Source organism: Miscanthus floridulus, chromosome 10 (assembly GCF_019320115.1).
Source record: "Miscanthus floridulus cultivar M001 chromosome 10, ASM1932011v1, whole genome shotgun sequence".
NCBI classification, from domain to species: Eukaryota; Viridiplantae; Streptophyta; class Magnoliopsida; order Poales; family Poaceae; genus Miscanthus; species Miscanthus floridulus.
This window is the reverse complement of record NC_089589.1, coordinates 75,689,311-75,696,387: the sequence shown is the minus strand read 5'-3', so window position 1 is coordinate 75,696,387 and position 7,077 is coordinate 75,689,311.

Genomic DNA, 7,077 nt, shown 5'->3' with positions numbered 1-7,077 from the left:
ATAAAAGATGACCTTGTCAAGGCTTATGTTGATGATGTAGTTGTCAAAACCAAGGAAGCACATACCCTTGTTGACAACCTGGAATGCACCTTCGCAGCCCTTAATACTTTCCAATGGAAATTAAACCCAAAGAAGTGCATCTTTGGTGTTCCTTCTGGTATATTGCTTGGCAACGTTGTCAGTCACGATGGCATACGCCCTAACCCGTAGAAAGTCAAAGCTGTCTTAGACATGAAGCCACCCAAAAAGGTGAAGGATGTCTAGAAGCTTACCGGATGCATGGCTGCTCTCAGTCATTTCATATCAAGATTAGGAGAAAAAGGACTACCATTTTTCAAGCTGCTCAAAGCATCCAAGAAGTTTGAGTGGTTGAAGGAAGCAGACGCTGCCTTCACACGGCTGAAACAATACCTTACATCACCTCCGGTCCTCACTGCTCCCAGAGAAGATGAAACTCTTCTACTTTACATTGCGGCAACTAATCGGGTGGTCTCCACTACCATGGTGGTCGAGCGCGATGAGCCTAGCCACACCTACAAGGTACAACAACCAATTTATTTCATCAGTGAGGTACTCAATGAATCCAAGACTAGGTATCCATAGATTCAGAAGCTGATCTATGCCATATTGATAACATCACAAAAGTTGAAACATTACTTCAATGGATATCGTGTGGTGGTCATGACCGAGTACCCTCTGGGAGACATCATTCGCAACAAGGACGCAAACGGGCGCATCATCAAATAGGCAATGGAGCTATGCCCTTTCTCGTTGGAATTTGCAAGCCAAAATACAATCAAGTCTCAGGCACTTATCGATTTCATCGTCGAGTGGACAGACTTAAGCACACCTGCCTCTCAGGGGCCCGATGAGTATTGGAAGATGTACTTCGATGGCTCTCTCAACATCGACGGTGCAGAAGCAGGAGTCCTTTTCGTGTCACCATCCAAGGAGCAGCTTCGGTACGTCCTCAGGATTCATTTCCCAGCATCTAATAACGCCGCCGAGTATGAAGCATGCCTACATGGTTTGCACATTGCGGTCGAGCTCGGTGTCAAATGTCTCTATGTCTACGGAGACTCGGCTCTAGTCATCAACCAGCTCAACAAGGACTGGGACACGACCAGTGAAAAGCTGGAAGGCAAGTTCTATGGCATCGAGTACACACATGTGGTCCGGGATAAAAATCAAGCAGCAGATGCGCTGTCAAAGTTAGGATCATCTCGAGCTAAAGTCCCACATGGCATATTTGTTCAAGACTTGCTCGCGCCTTCCATCGAAAAGGAAGATCCCACAGTCGAAAAGCCTCCAGACCAGCTTTTGGTGGCTACGGTTCCGGCGTCAAACACCATCGAACCACCTTCGATCACTAACAAGCCTGATTGGAGAGTACCTTTCATCAAGTACCTGACAGATGGTAGCGGTTACACCGATCGGACAGAAAATGAACGCCTGATGCGGCGCAGTAAGCAGTATCTGCTCGTCGATGGCAAATTGTGGCGTAGGAATGCAAAGGAAGAAATCTTGATGAAGTGTATAACCCAGGAGGATGGCGAACATCTCCTGGACCAAATCCATTCTGGTTTCTACGGCAACCACGCGGCCTCCAGAACACTGGTTGGCAAGGCCTTCCGAGCAGGGTTTTATTGGCTGTCAGCTGTAGCCGATGCAGAGAAGCTAGTCTGCCGTTGTGAGGGTTGTTAGTTCTTTGCCAAAAGAGTCCATGTACCAGCACACGAGATTCAGACAATACCAGCCTCTTGGCCTTTCGCATGCTGGGGACTGGATATGATCGGGCCCTTCAAGCCGGCTCCTAGGAAATTTACATGTGTCTTTGTGCTGATCGACAAATTTTCTAAGTGGATAGAGTACATGCCTCTGGTATAGGCATCTTTAGAAAAAGCCATCACATTCATCGACCAAGTCATCCACCGCTTCGGCATACCCAACAGCATCATCACTGATTTGGGTACTCAGTTCACCGGGAACGCTTTTTGGGACTTCTACGATGAAAGGAGCATAGTGGTAAAATACGTCTCGGTGGCACACCCTAGAGCTAATGGACAGGTCGAGTGGGCAAACGGTATGATCTTAGACGCACTTAAGAAGAGGATGTACAGAGAAAACGACAAAGCTCCCAGATGATGGCTCAAAGAGTTACCAGCCATGGTCTGGGGCCTCAGAACCCAGCCCAGTTGCAATACTAGTGTATCACTATACTTCATGGTTTATGGTGCTGAGGCAATGCTCTCGGCAGATATAGCCTTCAGATCAGCACAGGTAGAGAACTTTAACGAGGACAAGGCCAATGAAGCGAGGGAGCTAGAAGTGAATAGTGCAGAAGAGAAGCGGCTCGATTCTTGCGTTCGTACAACCAAATACCTTGCTATTTTGCATAGGTACTACAACAAGAACGTTAAGGAGCGGTCCTTCATGGTCGGGGACCTGGTCCTAAAGTGGAAGACTAATCAGGCTGGTGTCCACAAACTCGCAACTCCATGGGAAGGGCCCTTCATGATCAAGGAAGTTACACGACCTACGTCTTACAGGTTAGCTCACCTGGATGGTACGGACGTACCCAATTCATGGCACCTGGATGGTACGGACGTACCCAATTCATGGCACATCGACAAGCTTAGGCGTTTCTATGCTTAACTGCTAAGATATGTACTCCTCTTGTACTTTCAATTTAATTCAATAAAGCTACTATGATTTCTCTGACCACTCTAATGTGTTACTTCGAAGTCTACTGTTATTCTAACTCAACTAGTCAAAACCGACCACCATTCCTTCCTGGGTTTTCGGAGTAGGCCCTATATCCGGTTCTTCCCAACGCGTGCATGGGATCTACTCTCTACGCTACGGGTGATCAGTAGGTCTCCTCTAGTTTGACTTGTCTATGTCTACGTGTGCACAGGCTACGCACCTCATGTTCCGACCACATGGCAAACCAGGGCTGTACAAACCTTTCAGAATGATGTGTCAACTAAACTGGTACAACTAAACAGAACGCTAACATGTTCTCACTTAGTTACACCAACACAAGTTCCAAGCTTAAATATATTTTTCAAAAAAAAACAAACAAGCTTATGCTGATATACAGTTACATTATTACAAGCTTGACTGAAAAGGTACAAGTTTACAATAACACAACTACATCCTTCTTCTACAGCTCTAGCCTATCCTATTGGCTGGTCGAGGCACGCGGCACCTGCTGCTCGCTGCTTTCGACATCTTGCTCGAGTCTCGGGGACTCTTGTACTGGTCGAGTTGAAGAGGATGGCCCCGCCGATGCCTGGCTAGTCGAGACCGCAGGCTTCGCCGGTTGGCTCACAACTGATGGCATTTCCAGCTGACTTGTTGATGGCGTACCTTGTATAGGTGCTGTCCCACCTCCACACAGGTTAATGTCGCCAATTATCTTTGAAGACAGGTCCAGCTGGGTCATTCAAAGCTCCTCAGCCTTGTCTGGATCTACCTTCTTCGGGTACCCAGCCTCCAGGCACTTGAGATCGATCAGGGGGTAGTGGGCACGCACCATGCTTAGCACATGTGCGCCTATATACTCACCTGCCTCCTTCATGAACTCTTGGAACCATCCCCATGCCTTTCGGCATCTCTCGACCAGTCCGAGCTGCGGTGTCCTTGGCACTTCCTCTATAAGCACTAGGTCGATAAGGTTGAGGATGGGCAAAATGCCAATTGCCACTTCCTGGCACCAGTTCTTCCATGTGTCCCGATCCTTGGTGATCTCTAGGCATCGCGCCTTCCAGCCGTCACGATCTTTCATCACGGTTTCCAGATGCTTCTTGGCATTGACTTTTAAAACTGCAAACCGCACAAGACATTAAAATGTCACGCCATGACAAGATAAGGCGAGCAACAGAGTGAGCAAGGTGGTTTGGAACACTTACTTTTTAGTTCCTCCTTCATCTTGGTTGTGCGGTCCTGGAGTTGCGACTGGTCGTGCGCCAGTTTCTTGTTGTCCTCCTTCAGGCGACCACACTCTATGGCCACACGACTATTCTCCTCTTGGAGACGGACTATTTTGGCTTCTAAGCCTGCATTATAGCTGTTACTACCAACAATGCAATAACACGTGTCATGCACTTGTTGTGATAAAGTGACAACTTACTTGTTTTTTCCTGCTCTTTGTTACTGAGCTGGATGACCAGGTTCTGGTTCTACGCCTCTTGCTCCGTCCTCTCCTGGTTGGCAACTTCAAGTTGGTGGCACAAGCGTTCCACCTCGGTCGCCAGTTCTCTATTGCTTGCTGTGATCCCCTCAATCTGGTTGAAGCACTTCTTTCGGTACCTTGCGGTCTTCATTAAGTCTTGCATGTAAAAAGCTAAGTAAGACAGTTTGACTAGATAATAGGATCAGGTTGTCAAGCAAAACATACCTGGACTTCCGTCACCAGATGTTTCGCCGCTCGTTCAACTTTCATGGTCTCTTCGACCACTGGGATTTCCTCATGAACAACCCATTGGTCGTTCCACCAGCACGACACATATACATGTTGTCGTTTGTCCTGGGGACGGCCTAGGACCTCCTCTACTTCGTCCTCTTCGGCCTCTTCTTTGGGTAGCGGTGCTGGTCCGGAGTTTGCAGCTTCTGTGATCACTATGGCCTTCCCACGGGCCATAGCATCGGCAAACGTGCTCTGTGCCACCTTCGGCTGCTGCTCCTTGGTTTGGTCTGTTTCCCTTGGTGCTGAAGTGTCCCCCTCAGCAGGGTTAGTGCTCGGAGCAACTATACTTGGCTCGGCTCTCCCCTCGACCACCTGCTCGGGGACTATCGTCTGGCCGCTTGTCTGCTGAGGCTCCAGCGGACTTTCTGCTATAGGTTCTTCCATGGCCAGCTGCTGGGCAATTTTCTCTGACATTGCTGGCAGAGCCACGCCGCTCCCGGCTAGTTGGTCGGGATTTTCGGTGGACACCGACCTAATATATCCGAGATAAGTTCAGAAGACAACAGTATTCAATATAAATTGTAAGCTTACATCAAGGTTACAAATACTTACAGCTTGGAAGTGCGGAATGATGTGGCGAAGGCGCGTCTCTTCAGCCGCGCTTGCTCCACGTGCTCTGCAGGTGCCACCTGGTCTCCCTCTACGACTAGCACCGGCGCCGGGACTTGATGCTCGACCCCTTTGCCGCTTGTCCTCTACACTGCAGTGGTCGGCGATGTGGGTTTATTTGGCATAGAGGAGCCACCTTGCTCCATCGACTCCATTTGCCTCCTCCTCTTTCGAGGGACGAGTCGAAAGATGTCTGCATCCTCTGTTTCATCGTCTGACAATGTAAAGATCGCCTAACGATGCTTGCTGGCCGCCGGCCGTTTACCAGCAGCTCTGGTCGCTGTCTCCTCCCCAACTTCGAGCACGGCCCAGTCGACGTCTTCGATCCCGGTGCTGGTCTGGGCGGTTGGGCTGGCAACTTGCAGCCAATCTACACCAGGGGGTGGAGATATGAACACCATTGCTCTATCATGACCATTGATCTGGGAAACACAAAGGAGATAGCACAGTAAGTTTCTGTTATAACATAAAACTACGGGTACAAGGCAGAATGATTTACCTTTGGGGGAGGTCGGGCGAGCTTGAAAGCGTGCTCGATGTCGCTCAATCTGACATAATTTGGATCAACTAAGTTAAATAGCTCTCCAATTCTGGCTTTGACTTTGATCTTGTCAAGCGCCTCTTGCCTGGTCCTCGTTGGGTCTGCGCTACCCTGGTACTCGTAGCCAGGATGTACCCTCTTCTGGCAGGGCTGGATCCTTCGGCTGATGAAGTTTCCGACCACGCTCGGACCGTCCAGTTTCCTCCACAGGATCATCCCAAGTAGTTCTTGGATCTGTTCTAGGTGCTCAGGCTTTTCTGACCAGCTGTTCTTCTTCTCCGGAATGAACCCCACGTCGCACAGTGTGATCGTGTTTGGCTCTTCGTGGATGTAGAACCACTTCTTGTACCAGTCGTCCAGCGATGTATTCCAAGGGCAGTGCAAGTACTGGGCCTTCATCCCATCATGCAGATTGAGGTACACACCTCCGGCTATCTTCGAGCCGCCGCTTCCTTTCTTCCGCAGACAGAAAAGATGGTGAAAGAAGTCGAAATGGGGCTGGAAGCCACCATATGCTTCGCAAAGATGAATGAAGGTGGAGACAAGAAAAATCGAGTTGGGATGCAGATTGCAAATCCCAATCTCGTAATACAAACAGAGCCCCTGAAGGAAATGGTGCACTGGAACCCCAAAACCCCTCTTGAAGAAATCTTCGAAAACTATAATCTCACCTGGTTGTGGATCGGGGTACCCTTCGCCTTCCAGCGCATGCCATCCTGCGAGTTCTTTGTTGTGGAGTACTCCCATGATGACGAGGTCTTCGATGGTCTGCTCGTTGCTTCTTGACTTCCACCATTCCTTCGCCATGACTCCGGCTTTCTTCTGGGCGTCACTCTTCGCCATGAATCCGCCATTGCTGATGAATGTGGATACGGTGGAGGGGTGATTGGTGATGATTTTGGAGGTATTAGGGTTGGCAAGAGGAAGAAGAAGGCTGCGACGGTGAATGGTAATGGGGTTCGGTAAAAAGTAACTTACCAATTCTATATTATAAATAACCAAGAGTTCCACCGTTTCGTCTGCCCGAGATTCTTGGGAGACGTGTGCACGCGCCGCAGACGGTTGTTTTCACAACCTCGAGATCTATGCCAATATATGCGCCTCTTCGTTATCAGTGTATGCGCCTCTTCGTTGCCAGTGTGAGAGGGCCCATACTGACGCACCTCTATACAGGTGCCAAGTGACTGTTTGCTTGAAAGGACAAGAGGGCAGTATTGACGTGCTATACCGGTCTACTTTTTTGACCTGACATGCCAGATTGGACTTGACAGAGTAAGAAGATAAATAAATACACCAAATAATAGTACAAGTGGCATTCATTTCTTCGTCGCATGTCTCGTGCTCAGGGATGGTCCAGACCACGGTTGTGCTCGGGCACTGCCCAGACCACTATCGTGCTCGGGGACTGCCCAGACCACTATCATGCTCGGGGACTGCCCAGACTACTACCGTGCTC